Genomic DNA, 13755 nt, shown 5'->3' on the forward strand with positions numbered 1-13755 from the left:
ACACACATACGGCCCGGCGCGGTGGCTCACACCTATAATCCCAGCACTTTGGGAGGCCGAGGTGGACAGATCATGAGGTCAGGAAACTGAGACCATCCTGGCTAACACGGTGAAACCCCGTCTCTACTAAAACTACAAACAATTAGCCAGGCGTGGTGGCGGGTGCCTGTAGTCCCAGCTACTTGGGAGGCTGAGGCTGGAGAATTGCATGAACCCGGGAGGCAGAGCTTGCAGTGAGCTGAGAACGCAGCACCGCACTCCAGCCTGGGTGACAGAGGGAAACCGTCTCCAAAAAAAAAACAAAGGAGGTACACACATATGCCACGTTCTTCTCTCAAAGAGACAGGCCCTTTTTTAAGATTCCAGAAGTAAATGTGGTTGTCACCCTGCTTTTGAGAGGGTGGGCTGTGTTTTAAGCATGAACAGACTTTCCTCCATGCACCAAGGATGCACCATGGGGGCAGTGCTGCCGCTGCCTCCCCAGTCTCTGCTCAGGGTGGGGCAAGGGGAGCTCCGTTGTCTCCGGTATACACCGTCAACGGGCCAGGTGCTCAGGAGGCGGCTTCCAGGACTCGCTGTAGGCATCTGTCAGCAGGGCAGGCAGTGCCTCGTGCTGGTGGGCATCCAGCAGTAAGGGGGTCTTGCACTTCACTCCCTGGGCCCAGCCGCAGACAGAGGGGAAAGAGACACCTGTATCGTAACTCATGTGTATTTATAGACACACAGAGACTCTGCAGTGCAAGGTGCAGAACTAGAAGGAATCATGGAAATAAGAGGGAAGACATTGGGTTATGACTGGCAGAGCCACCTCAAGCCTCAGCACTTCCTGCCGGAGCCCTCACTGACCAGACTCCTCCAGGGTCACTGCCACTGCCTTGCCCAGCTCATGACAGGGCAGACAGTGGCAGAGCCTCAGAACAACCGCCCACTCCTTCCTCACCAGCCCAGGGGACGAGCTACTCATGAGTGTCCCAAAGCCTGAATGTGGGAACACAGAGGTGACTGAGCAGAAAGGGGGACAGCCACAATGGCTGCGGGTGTGCAGATATTGCGGGGCACCCCAGCAGCCCTTTCCGTCTTAAAGAGGACGGCCACGGGTGTGCGGATGCTCCCGCGTGACCCAGCCGTCCTTTCCACCTTATAGGGGAATGGCCACGGGTGTGCGGATATTCCCGGGTGCCCCAGAGCCCTTTTCACCTTAAGGAGATTTGCACAGTCTCATATCAGTCTCCAAACTATTCAGTGAGGTTGGAGGAGTATCATTGTGGACCAACACTGATTGGCACCAAGTAAGGGCAATTTTATAACCATGTCTCAACCATGAAACAATCAGGTCTTTGGCCATCTGGTCTAAGCTTTTTCTGCAACAAAGTTGGATAATTAGGTTGAACTTTGGTTTTCCAAAACTTGTTACAGAAACCACATCTTCCTAGATGTGGCTCTGTGGTGTCACGTGCACACATCAGTAGCCAGGCTTGCCAAGACTCACGGCACGTTCCACATTCACCTGAGAAGGCTGCTCAATCACTGAGGGCTCTGGCGTGCTCTGAAATGAATTTGCCACTTCAGCCTACACTCTACTCCCTTGTTTGGTTAAAGAAACCCAAAAAGCAGAATTTGTTTTGGCCAATCGCCTGCTGACCCAACTGCAGACGTTTTAATTAGAGTACTTTCATTGCATCCTAGAAAGCAAAGTCATATAGATCAACTCATTATTACCACTCCAAAGGTTTAGTAAATCTCCAGATACTCAGGCAAACATTTTAAGAAGCTACATTAAGGTTTACAATACTCAAAATTTAAAACTACATCCATGCTTCAAAAAACCACCATTCCCATTTTAGATGGCCAAATGCACATGAGAAAGAAAGAAACGTGCTGAGCGCATTTTTGGGGTAATCTTATGGAGAAACTGCCACTTTAAAAATGGCTCTAGTTCCTGGCTCCAGATGGGTGTGGTGGGTTGCCTCACTCAATTTCAACTCCACCTGAAGCTGGGACACTAGAAATCCATTCCCAGACTCCAGGGCACCAGAATTCCCACTTCGGGAAACAGCCTGGAATGCAGACCTGTAGCAGAGAATTCTTTCCTGCCCACCCTAACCATCCTCTGTGGAAGGCGACAGTCAAAGACAAGTCCACCCCCCTAGGTGCAACTGCACCACGAAGAACCATTTCAAGGTGGGAGGTGATTGATTAGTGGGAACAGGCAGTTTAGCTAATCACTTATAAGGCAGAGAAGGGGGGTTTGAAGGCCTGTATCTGGCCTTGTCCTCGATAAATGGTCATCCGCCAGTCAGCCTAAGCCACATGGGAAGGGGCTTCTTGCAGTAAAAGTGGGGGCGCAGTTGTGGGGAGGGGGAATGTCTTAACCACCACTGTTTCACAGGATCACAGGGCTCAGGCATGTGCAGTATTGTCACACACCAAGGTTTTTACAGTCTGAAGAAAACTACAGTCCGAAGGTGTCAGTTCTCAAAGCCCCTACGTTCCTCCTGCTAAGATTCCCAGAGGGTCTCCACTTCTTGCACCGAACCCCAACTTGCACAGGCACCTGCGTCTTCCTCCTGCAGCAAATGCAGATAAGAAGCTGTGGCTCTGCTGCGGTAATGATGCCATGCAGCCCTGACACCACAGCAGAGCAATGGCTCTGGCCTGAATGTCCCCAAAACCTCATGCTGAAACCATCTCCGACGGGATACATTAAGAGGTGGGGCCTTTGGGAGGTCCTGCTCTCAGGACTGGGCTTGGTGTCCTTGTTGGGAGGCCTGGAGGAGCCCTCCTGCTCCTCCACCACGTGAGTTCTGGCGAGACGACCGCTGCCACGCAAGACCTGGTGAGATGCTGCCATCTGTGAGCCACAGGCCCTGGGGCACCAGATCTGCAGGTGCCTTGACCTTGGACTGCCTTGACCTTGGACTTTCCAGCTTCCAGAGCTGTGAGCAATAAATGTCTCTTTACAAATCACCCAATCGACAGCAGCCGGACAGAGGCAGTAATGTCACAACATGAGTCACTTTCTCAGTGGGCCAGAGGACTCCCCATGAGCCACCACTGTAAAGCAAGAACTCCCTGGAGGATGGAAAGGGGGTCACAAGGAATTCTACCCAGCACCAGGGTGTCTGTCCTTTCTTGCAGGAAGACAGCTGAGCCATGGCAGGAAACTACAGGGTGGGTGGGGCTGGACAGTAATGTGTCACCTGCTCATCTAAGCCTCAGTCTCCTGCCTCTCATCACGACAGTGGGGGTAACAGCCCCCTCACCTGAGCTGTTGGGGGAGGTAAGAGTGCTGGGTGACTAACAATTGTTAGCTCCACAGAAATTAGGCAAGGAATCCGCCCCATGTCTTATAAAACCAAACCAGCCCAGGAATTCCACATCACTACTAATTTGCATGGGAAAATGCCGGATTCTCCTGAGTTCTGGCATGTCACTTGTATTAATAAAGTTTGCAGAGTTTTCACATAGTAAGTATATAAAACAGGAAAATAAATCATGCAATTTGGAGGCTGAAGCAGGAGAATCACTTGAGCACAGGCAGTGGAGGTTGCAGTGAGCTAAGGCCTCGCCACTGTACTCCAGTCTGGGTGACAGAACGAGACTCCATCTCAAAAAATAAAAAGAAAGATTTTGCTGCTTCATACTAGTAAAGTGGGCACATTCTACATGCCAACTCTTATTCAAAGGTCGCCTAACACTGACTCAGGAACTCTGGCTCTGATGTGCTTGGAGTTTTAATGCTAACAGTGTTAAAGACCACTCCCCCAGGAGCTCTGAACAAGTACTCCAGGTATACGCTGAACAAGACCACACACTCTCTGACCGAAATCTAAATTCCCAGACCCAAACCACAGAAACACAGAAGACACTGCTTCTGTCCAACTTTGTGTTCTGCCATCGTTTGTGTCCATTATTTCCTACAAACCATCTCATTAGAATTTAAGGCACACAAAAGGCCAATACAACAGGGTTACTTTTCAAAGGTTTGGAGGTGAAGAACAGATACAATGCGTTCGCTTCCTATTGCTGCTGCAACAAATTACCACAAATGCAAACCTCCTCTGAGCCCTGGAAGTCAGGAGTCCCAGGGCTGAAGTCAAGGGGTCAGTAGCTTGTATTCCTGCCTGGAGTCTCCCAATTCATAGAGGCCACCACGCAGCTTGACTCACAGCCCCACACCCCTCCTACCACTGCCCCGGCCTCAGCCCTGCACCCCTCCGGCCCCTGCCCCTGCCCCACCCCCGCCCTCAGCCCCACAGCCCTCTGGCCTCTATCTGGTCCTCAGGTCTCCTCCTCTGAGGCAGACCCTCGTACTGCCTTCTCAAAAGGCACATGTGAAGACACTGGACCCACCTGGACAACCCAGGGTCCTCCCCCATCTCACTGTCCGTTACACTCACATCTGCAAAGCCTCTTTTGCCATGGAAACTTCATTAGACTAACAACCATTTAACAAGTCCATTCTAATGATGTGAAAATTGGCATTGTTTTCCTCCTAATGAACAGATCAGTCACCCAAGTAACCTATAAATATTTGACTATTAAATATACAATACTGTAGGAGACAGAGATGAGGAAGACGGTTCCTCCCTGAAAGACGACTGGACCCTAGACGGAGGGATGAACATTCTGAACAGAATCAACATAACTCAACATTTGAGTCGGAGAGGCCAAGCAATAAGACGTTCAAAAAAGCAACCAGAAAGTATGTACTGTGCCTGTAGTTCACATCTGCGCCTGGCGTCATGAGCACGAGCGTGCGGACACGCACACAGGGCCCAAGTTTAAGATCAAATATAAGGAAGCTTTCCACTGTAGTATTTAACTAGATCTTATTACAAAATAACCTCCTGATTGCAGTTTTTATCCAAAAAGTTCTCTGTAATTAAGGAAATTAATTTTCCCCTAAAAGACATTTCTCTATTTATCATCCCATATAAACTAAATGGGCATATTAAAGAAAAAAGACAAATGTTTGACTTCGGGGGTTTGCCTATGACTTGGATAAGCAGGATTTCCTTCTGGCCATGCAGGGAGCAGCTGGACCAGACTGGAGGGAAGGAAGAACAAATTTCCACTCTGACCTCAGTTGGGCACCAGCGTCTTCCCTGTCAGAATGTGGGTGTGGTGCTTCCCATACACCAGCCTCTGACGAAACTCAGCCCAAGGGTGTGGGAAAAGGCTGTCTACTTCTGAAAAATCTACAAAGTGCAGACACATCAAAAGCTTCAGAAAACTGTAAAGGACCAAGGAGACCACTACACCCTTAGAGTTTACAGAAAATGGTCAGCATCACACGTGCCTGAGGTCCAGGGTCAGCTCCCAGCTGCCGCGACGCCGTGAGCGCAGCCCTGGCTTCCCCTCTGATGCAGAGAGCTGGTCACTCTGCCGGCAGCACTCAGAGCTCAGAACATTCTAGATGAAAGCAACGTGTTCCTTTTAAAATGGGGAACCGGGGCAGCACAACTGAAGCTCTACGACTGTCTCAACTACTGGGTTTCGGGGTAGCATTAGGAAATCGTGAGAATCCAAATCTCAATTTCATACAGATTCCAGATTCACTGCAGGTTCCAGAATTTCCTGAAACCTTCTTCCAATTTATCAACCAGGATTCCCTTGCCAAAGCTAATAAAGTCTACATTCCTCACGGAAAACCCACCATAAGCACCACCACAAATAAGATCAACTGACGCCCGCCCTTCGCACCAAACCTATAAACTGTTACTCACACAAGACTGTGCTGGAGAGGCAGCTCTCAGCTGAAGCCGAATCCGTGAGACTTCATTATCCCCATTTTGGATCGAGTGTGAAGACTGTCAGCAAACCAGGGCCCCAGTGTGAAGCAGAGAACAGATCCTCTGATGCCTGCCTGAACATTTCCTTCCCACCTCTGGCTTGCATATTGAACACCCTCAGAGCTACTGAGTCACCCACATTTGCAGATCATTTATCCAGCCACCAGGATAACACAATTATGCGATAAAAATGCCTTCTCAGGGCTTTGTCATACTCAACAAGGAAGCTCAGAAGGCTAGGTAAGCGCAAGAAAGGGGGAAGCGTCCTCCAAACAGACAAAAACCAAGGAAAACCATGCAGAGACTTGAGAGAGAGCAGAAACAGAGCCCGCTGTAGCCTTTCAGGTCCTGCTGGCCGCAGCCCTGCGTTAGGAGGCACCATTTCCACGGATGCATCCTGCTGGGCCCATTTGAAAGGTCCTGCTTGCGAGACATTCACCCCCACTTCCAGCTCCTGCAAGACCCGCTGCAGCCCCACTCCATCCTGGGGGCCGACTGTGCAAGTCTTCCCGGCGAGACCCCTCAGAGCCTGCTCAGTGTCTGAGACTGGGAAGCACCAACGATCCAGAAAGGCACAATCCCGTTCTCCTCGTGCTGCTTTCTGGGTTCCAAGTTGTCTAACGAGTCCTGCATAAACCCCGGGCTGGGGAGCCAGCCAGGGCCCAGCAGCACCCAGCTCATGCGCTCCACTCACCCCACAGAGGACCACGGAGGCCCCAGCATGCTCTGTCCGCGGGGCAAGACACCAGAAACAGCCACAGTTCAGGGTTCTGCCACCCGCCCTCTGCCGTCATTACCTGCTGTGATCTGAATTCTCATTGGTGGGAAAAGTGATCCCACAGCTCCGCTGCCTTAATTACCTGCTGGGATCTGAAATTGCATTGCTTGGAAAGGGCATCTCACTGGTCAAGCACTCCTTGCTGCCTCCTTGCAAACAACATTAAAAATCCAAAACCCCTCTTAAAGAACGTTTACTATAACCTCAAAACAAGACCCATCCCGAGACCAAGGAAGATACACACGCACATCTGACACCTGGTGGACGTCCTTGACCGACGCCACAGCTTCCATGTGGCGTGTGAAGCAGGAGGCCTGTCACGGTGACTCAGGCTGAGGTTTGAAGAGGGGTCTTCCAAGCAACTAGGCAACCAGGACGCACACCCCAAAACCCAAGTCCCCGCACTCATGTACCTGGCAGAAATGCTGCGTGGCCATCGACACCAGTTGTGAACCAAGACCGATCTGTGTCCTGTGGCCCTCACAACGTCCGTACATGCCTGGGCCCAACACAGGCCCGCACAGCACCCTGCTTGCCTCCAGTGGGGCTCTCTCCTGCCAAGGGGGATGGCCCTGAAGTCCGTTGAGATTTCCAAAGCTCTACAACGTCGTCCTTCCTCCTGCTTGTTCAGAAGGCCTAAAGCCCTGAAGACACCAGTGAGAATTGACCTAGCCTCTTAAGGCAGCTCAAACGCCTAAACACAGGAACGCTGGACCTCTCTGCCCTCGAGAGCAGCCGATAACACACTGGGCTAAGCAGAAGGCACAAATGTCACATCCAGAAGCCAGTGGCGCTCAGGATTGCATTCCAGGAGCCGTCCATGTGAGTCCCTCCAAGGCTTCCAAGTCACACTTGATTGTTTTCATCGCATCTCTATAACATCAGAGACATTATATCTCATGGTATCTATGAGATCGTCTCTACTTTTATGAGCACATATGCTCCCTGACTTACCGTGGGATGAAACTGTTCCAATAAACCCAGCGTAAGCTGAAAATATCCTAAATAGAAAGTACATTTGACATAATAGTTTCAACTTACAACGGGCTCATCCAGAGGCAGCCCATCTCGGGCCAAACAATGCACTGAGTGTGACTAATTCACACCATCACAAGGTTGGAAAAAAAAAAAACACAAATGTAACCATTGGGAGCCAGGGACCATCTGTATTGGGGCTCCTGTCTTCAGAGACAACAGAAACCTCTTCTTAGGCAAGAATCACAATTTATAATCCTCAAAATGTTAAACTTAGTTTAACAATCTAGAGGTTCAAACAAAGCCAAAGTAGGCCCACAAGGCCGTTTGTGCCATTCGCTAAGACACACGACTCTGTAATAACCCTCACCACAGCCCCTCAGGGTGGGTCCCAGAGGCGGCTGAGGCTTGTGGCTACGGACACTAACGAAACCAAAATCAGAGTACGCAGGTGCAGTCAAGTCATATGACTTCTCCACTAGCATGTGCACAAATGTTCATCAGCAAATCTCATCTTTGCTTTACCTGCCTCCCATGACCTAAAAAGGAGTCCACCACACACACCCACACACACACACACCACTTCAAAAACATAATTAGTACTTGCATTCAATTCTGGGCATTCAGAATAGACCTAATGGGTGATAAAATCTCTCCTCCAACCCATTGCTTAGTCTTCTTAGAGGATGAAGGATTTTGCATAACACAAGTCAACATATAAAAGATCTGCTATAGAAACAGACTTTCAAGTGGTCCTCATTATAGTGATTCAACTAATATACAAAGGCCCAACACACAGCACAGTGTATGTTAGAAGAATGATTAATTTGTTCCCCTAAAAATCCTAATATCTACACAGAGAAAATACCCAATACACATTTTAGCATTCTTTACCAGTATAGTCATACAAAGGAGTATCACAAAAGCAAAAGAACACATTTGGTTTGACTCACAGTTCTAAGTTTAATATAAAATTGCTAAAACCACCAAGACAAACATGACTATGAAATATTTAATGATCTTCACCTAAATTCAAGTCACCATTCAACCACCACTACCTCTACTGTCCTTACGAGAACTTTCCAAAAGTAAATTCTGGAATTAACAGGACAAAATTTTCTGGTGATAGAAATTAGGAAGAAATTGGTTGAAGGCCGTTCCTTGGCTGTCAAACTTTTTCTCAATAATATTTTGTAAAATAAAAGCATCAAACAGATCTTTACATTAACTTACAATCTATCAATCAATACTGGAGCAAGCTTTAAATATTAGCCACATACTGTCAGGGCTGACTAACATTAAATCAGTATCAGTCTCATGTCTTGCAGCATCCACAGCTCATCTTCTTAAAACCACTTAAGATTTCATAATTAACTCAAACAATGTAAGTCATCTCCTTGATCTTTGACATTAAGGGGTCATTTTCCCCCAAAATAGTACCTCTTTCCTTGACATGATTTAATCTGTGGTTAGAGTATTTAACAGGATTTCTTTCCTTCTAATAAAATATACACCTTTCCAATATGAAAAACTCTAACTGATAATGCTATAGCTTAACCAGGTCAAAAGCATTTTTTTTTTTAAGTTAAAAAAAGAACCTAACTGCATCTTTGGACCTTATGTGAGGTAGTGTCCAGGGTCACTGGGACCCCTGCTTGGCCAGTGTAGCTGGGTACCAATTAAAGACAGAAACCCAAGCATTCACTTAAAGCCCCTTCCCAGCTGTTCATCCTAGTGGAAGAAGCCATGGGTACAAACGAATGCCGCATTCTACGGAGGGCTTTGGGGATAGGCTGCTTGAGAACATCAAAGTGGCTCACGTCCCCCGAGTATAAAGCCAGTGACTGCTCTCAGCTTCCATCCACAGTAGCCAAGGTCTAGAATCACCTGAGTGCCCGTCAACAGGGGATGAAGGGAACGTGGCCCGAATATACACAGGAGCAATACTCCACCACACAGCGGAGAGCCCTGTCATCCGCGGCAGCATGGATGGAGTTGGAGGACATTACGTTAAGCAAACGAGCCAAGCAAGGAAACGGCGCATGTTCTCACTCATAAGCAGGAGCTGAGAGCAGATCTCGTGGAGGCCAAGAGTAGGTGGTCAACAGGGCCCAGCAGAGCCCACTCATAAGCAGGATGGGCAGAGGCTGGTAACGGGCACAAACACACAGCCTAATGGGAACACGAGACCTACTATTGATAAATCAGCAGGGGCATGGCAGTGGGTCATCTACTGTGGATTTCAAAACAGTTAGGAGACAATAACTTCACATAACCAGCACAAGGAAAAGAAACTATTTAAAGTGAAAGACATCCCAAGTACACAGATTTCATCAATATAGGGGTGAATCAAGGTATCACATGCACTCTCAAAATATGTACATATATTATGTATCAACAGAAACAAAAACCAATGACAGAACCATTTGCGAAGCGCGTGCAGGAGAAGAATGGGAAGCCTGACATGGTGTGGCTGTGTGTCCCCACCCAAATCGCATGCTGAACTCTAACCCTGTGTTGGAGGAGAGCCCTGGTGGGAAGTGATTGACTCATGGGGGTGGTTTCTAATGGTTTAGCACGATCCCCCAAGTGCTGTCCTCATGATAGTTCTCCTGAGATCTGGTTGTTTGGAGGTGCATGGCACCTTCCCCTTCACTCTCTCTCCCCTTCCAGCCATGTGAAGACATGCCGGCCTCCCCTTCACCTTCCACTCTGATTGTAAGTTTCCCCAGATGTAGAAGTCTGTACAACCCACAGAACTGTATGCCGATTAAACCTTTTTTTCCTTATTACCCAGCCTCAGATAGTTCTTTATAGCAGTGGAAGAACAGTACAGTCCTCAGGACCAGCAATGTTTTCCTTCTACCCAGCGGCCAACAAAGTCCCACACCCTAGCTGGTTTTCCAAAGCTTTGCCAGAATGCTGAAGCTCTTTTGGGGATACTGACTTTCCCCATCTCTGGCAAACCAGATGGGGCATCCTATTTGCCTCTTACCACCTTTCTCAGAGAAACCCCACCTCTGAAACAGCCTCCACCAGGGGCCTCCTTCAGCAGCAGAAAAGCTGAGTGTTCCTTGCACTTCCCTTCTTCTGAACAAGTAAACATCTTGAGCTTGTTTTTCCATCTTCCCAGCTCATTGAAAAAAATATCTTATGCTTTCTATTTTCCTAACACACACACATGGAAGAGAAGTGCCGTGAGGGCAGGGGCTCTTGTTTTCCCGGATCTGAGCCTGGCCCTCAAACACTAGCCGAATACTAACACGATATCCAGAGGCAGAAATGCAAATATCCACATGACTTCAAATACCCTAAGGATCTAACAGGCCGAGTGGCCCATGTAACTATGGTGTGCTGGGCCATTCAACAGGTGTCCAAATCCCTGTCCAAGTGAACTCTTTAATTTCGAGACTTTTCAGACAGCTGTTTTTTTTCTTGTGGTTGTTCTGTTTTGTTTTTATTAAACGGATATGTTACAGTTATGATCAAGAATATCCCAGGCCGAGTGTGGTGGCTCGTGCCTGTAATCCCAGCACTTTGGGAGGCCAAGGTGAGCGAATCACCTGAGGTCAGGAGTTCAAGACCAGCCAGGCCAACATGTTGAAACCCCGTCTCTACTAATACAAAAATGAACCAGCCATGGTGGCAGGCACTTATAATCCCAGCTACTCAGGAGGCTCAGGCAGGAGAATGGCGTGAACCAAGAGGTGAGGCTGCAGTGAGCCAAGATCGTGCCACTGCATTCCAGCCTGGGCAACACAGCAAGACTCTCTCAAAAAAATAAAAATAAACCAATACTCCCAGTTAGTTCTTCACCAATGTCAGATACATCAGTTTAAAGAAAAATATGAAAGCATGTTTTTAAATTTCAGTGTTGAATTTAACCATATCTTTTAAGAAGATATGAAGATAGAAGTTCCCCAAGGATCGGGAGAGAAAAAAGCAGTTAAGAAAATGTTAAAACCTCAGGAGAAAAACAAGTATGGGTTAAGACTTCAAGGCAAAACTTTTTCTTTGCACTTTGATTTCAAAAGAACAGAGATGCCCAAATTATGAACTCTCCCATCTGCATTTTATATTCGTCTGTGTCCTTTGAAAGGCTGGAGATGGGATCCCAGGTTCCAAAGTGCCTGGCCATGGCTCACATCAGGCGGTAGCTTTCACAGCCGTTTACTCCCCTGACTGTGCCTAGAGAGCTCTGTGGCCCAATTTACAAAAAAAAAAAAAGGTCCTAATTTACTCACGTTCATCACTTATGAGCAGAGTCTCAAGAAATGAGACAAATATTGACACCCCACAGAAGCAAGTACTCTCTTCCAAAAGGTCAAGTGCCAGGTTCCCATGACTCAGGCAGCTTGCTTACAGAAAGCACTGGCTGACTTGCTGGTTTAATGTTAAATGCATTTAAAATATTAAGTGATCAAACCCCCCTCCCAGTGGGTGTGCGCATTGAGCTGGCTGCAGTAGTGATGCAGACCACGTTCTTTCCTTTGGTTTTGCTTCAAGCAGAGCACCCCACACCCAGGAAGAGGCCAAAGGACGGCATCGAGGTCTAGGACAGATCTAAGGAGAGCTGCAGGCTGACTGCCTCATCTGCAAATAGTCTCTCATTTCAGAGGCAATCATGGAACAGAGTTCATAACACGTGAATTTTTAAAATTCATATTTCTAATTTCATCCCATTAGAACTTTTGAACCTCCACCTCCCACCTAGAGAACGTCAGCTCAAGCCGATCACAGTGCAGTGCGATTTTCTATAAATAATGTGCACGCCTGCATCTGAGCTGAGATGTGAATGTCTGGAATGTGCCTGCCAGGCCCAGGAGGAACTGCAGCAAGTGTGGGGACACAAGCCGCTAAGGAATCTGATTTGGAGGGAGCTGGAGGCAACTAAAACTAGGTCCACTGGTTTTTCTTGGTAAGGTTTGACCAGGCAAACTGTTATCACTGTTGCTAATTTATGGTAATTGGGATGGGGACTTAACAGTAAGTAATTAGAGCAATTACAGAATTTTCTACTCAATTACAATGGCACAGATTCCTGAGGATGGAAGAACTGTTGCCCAGGAATAGAGTTCAAGAGGTCCTCCACTTGCTCCGAGGAACATGGCATTTCCACGCACCCCTGCTTTGGTCCCTGGCCACCACCATCCTGATCTCGGCCATCTGATGGCATCAGTCCCCAAAGCTGGAAACACCTGATACCTCTTGTCACCCTCCCATCTGCCCTGCCTTCCTCCAGTCCGGGATATTCAGGGATGCCCACATACAGGACCAGGAAACCAGGGTTATCCCAAACCAGTGCCTGCATTCAAAGTCCTCCACGGCAGCACAATCACCAATGGCCAATACTCCCAGAACCTTCCACCTCAAAACGGGAGCACATCTGGATTCAAGCTGACAATGCTGCATTCTCTTTGCCATGTACCCATGGAGGCATGTCAGGTTCCACCTAAAGGTATCAGGTTCCACGCTGGTCAGGAGCCCAAACCTAGTCACTCTGCATGATCTCAATTCACCATCCACAGAGAAGCCTGCAGTTTTCCTCTGGTGCACGGTGTGGATGGTGGATGGTGGATGCATTTCCCCTGAAGACTCGGAGACAGGAGCCTGGCCAAGGAGGCCAGTCACCCCAGCCCCTGCAAGGCCCGGACGTGCCCCTCTGCTGTCTGCACACAGTACCCAAGTCTAGCAGCGCTGGCTCTGTGGTGGGATCCATCTGGGCCTGCAGAGGACCCGGGGCACAGGAACCGTGCAGCCTGGCTGCAGCCAGAGGCCTAAGGGATCCCCACGAGGCTCTCCAGCCTAGGTGCCCTCACCACAGGCAGAGCCATGCAAGAGAGTTGCCTGCTGAACTGGAAACGCCCCAATCTGCTCAGCTAACACAGAAAGACAACAGCCACCTACAGCTGCTGAGCCCCGAAACGTGGCCACTGGGCCTGAAGGGTTGAATCGGGAATTTAATCTGTGAAGTTCTTTTCAAATGTGTTTAGCTATGTAATCAAATCTTTATTCTAATTCAATTTAAAGGAGCCTCTGGCTATGGGCTCCCTTGTCAGGCATCACAGCTCCAGGGAGTAAGAATGGGAGAGAGGGGCCCAGAGCCTTTCTGCATTCTCCACGCTAATTCAACACGTCATCATAAGGAAAGGCACTCCAGCAGGAGACGTGTGCACGGGAAGAACTGGGTTGGCCCTGACAAGCATG

At 48.5% G+C, this 13755-nt stretch overlaps 1 protein-coding gene across 1 annotated transcript in view; it reads right to left on the minus strand.

The window, feature by feature from the left end:
* LOC139361162 (disco-interacting protein 2 homolog C-like) overlaps positions 1-6089 on the minus strand; it is a 93590-nt gene extending 87501 nt beyond the window's left edge. Inside the window, exon 1 of the mRNA XM_071089641.1 lies at positions 5730-6089. The gene's annotated coding sequence lies outside the window, so the exon portion shown is untranslated. The remainder of the gene's footprint in view (positions 1-5729) is intronic.
* Between the last annotated feature and the right edge of the window lie 7666 nt (positions 6090-13755).

Source organism: Macaca nemestrina, assembly GCF_043159975.1.
Source record: "Macaca nemestrina isolate mMacNem1 chromosome 11 unlocalized genomic scaffold, mMacNem.hap1 SUPER_11_unloc_4, whole genome shotgun sequence".
NCBI lineage: Eukaryota > Metazoa > Chordata > Mammalia > Primates > Cercopithecidae > Macaca > Macaca nemestrina.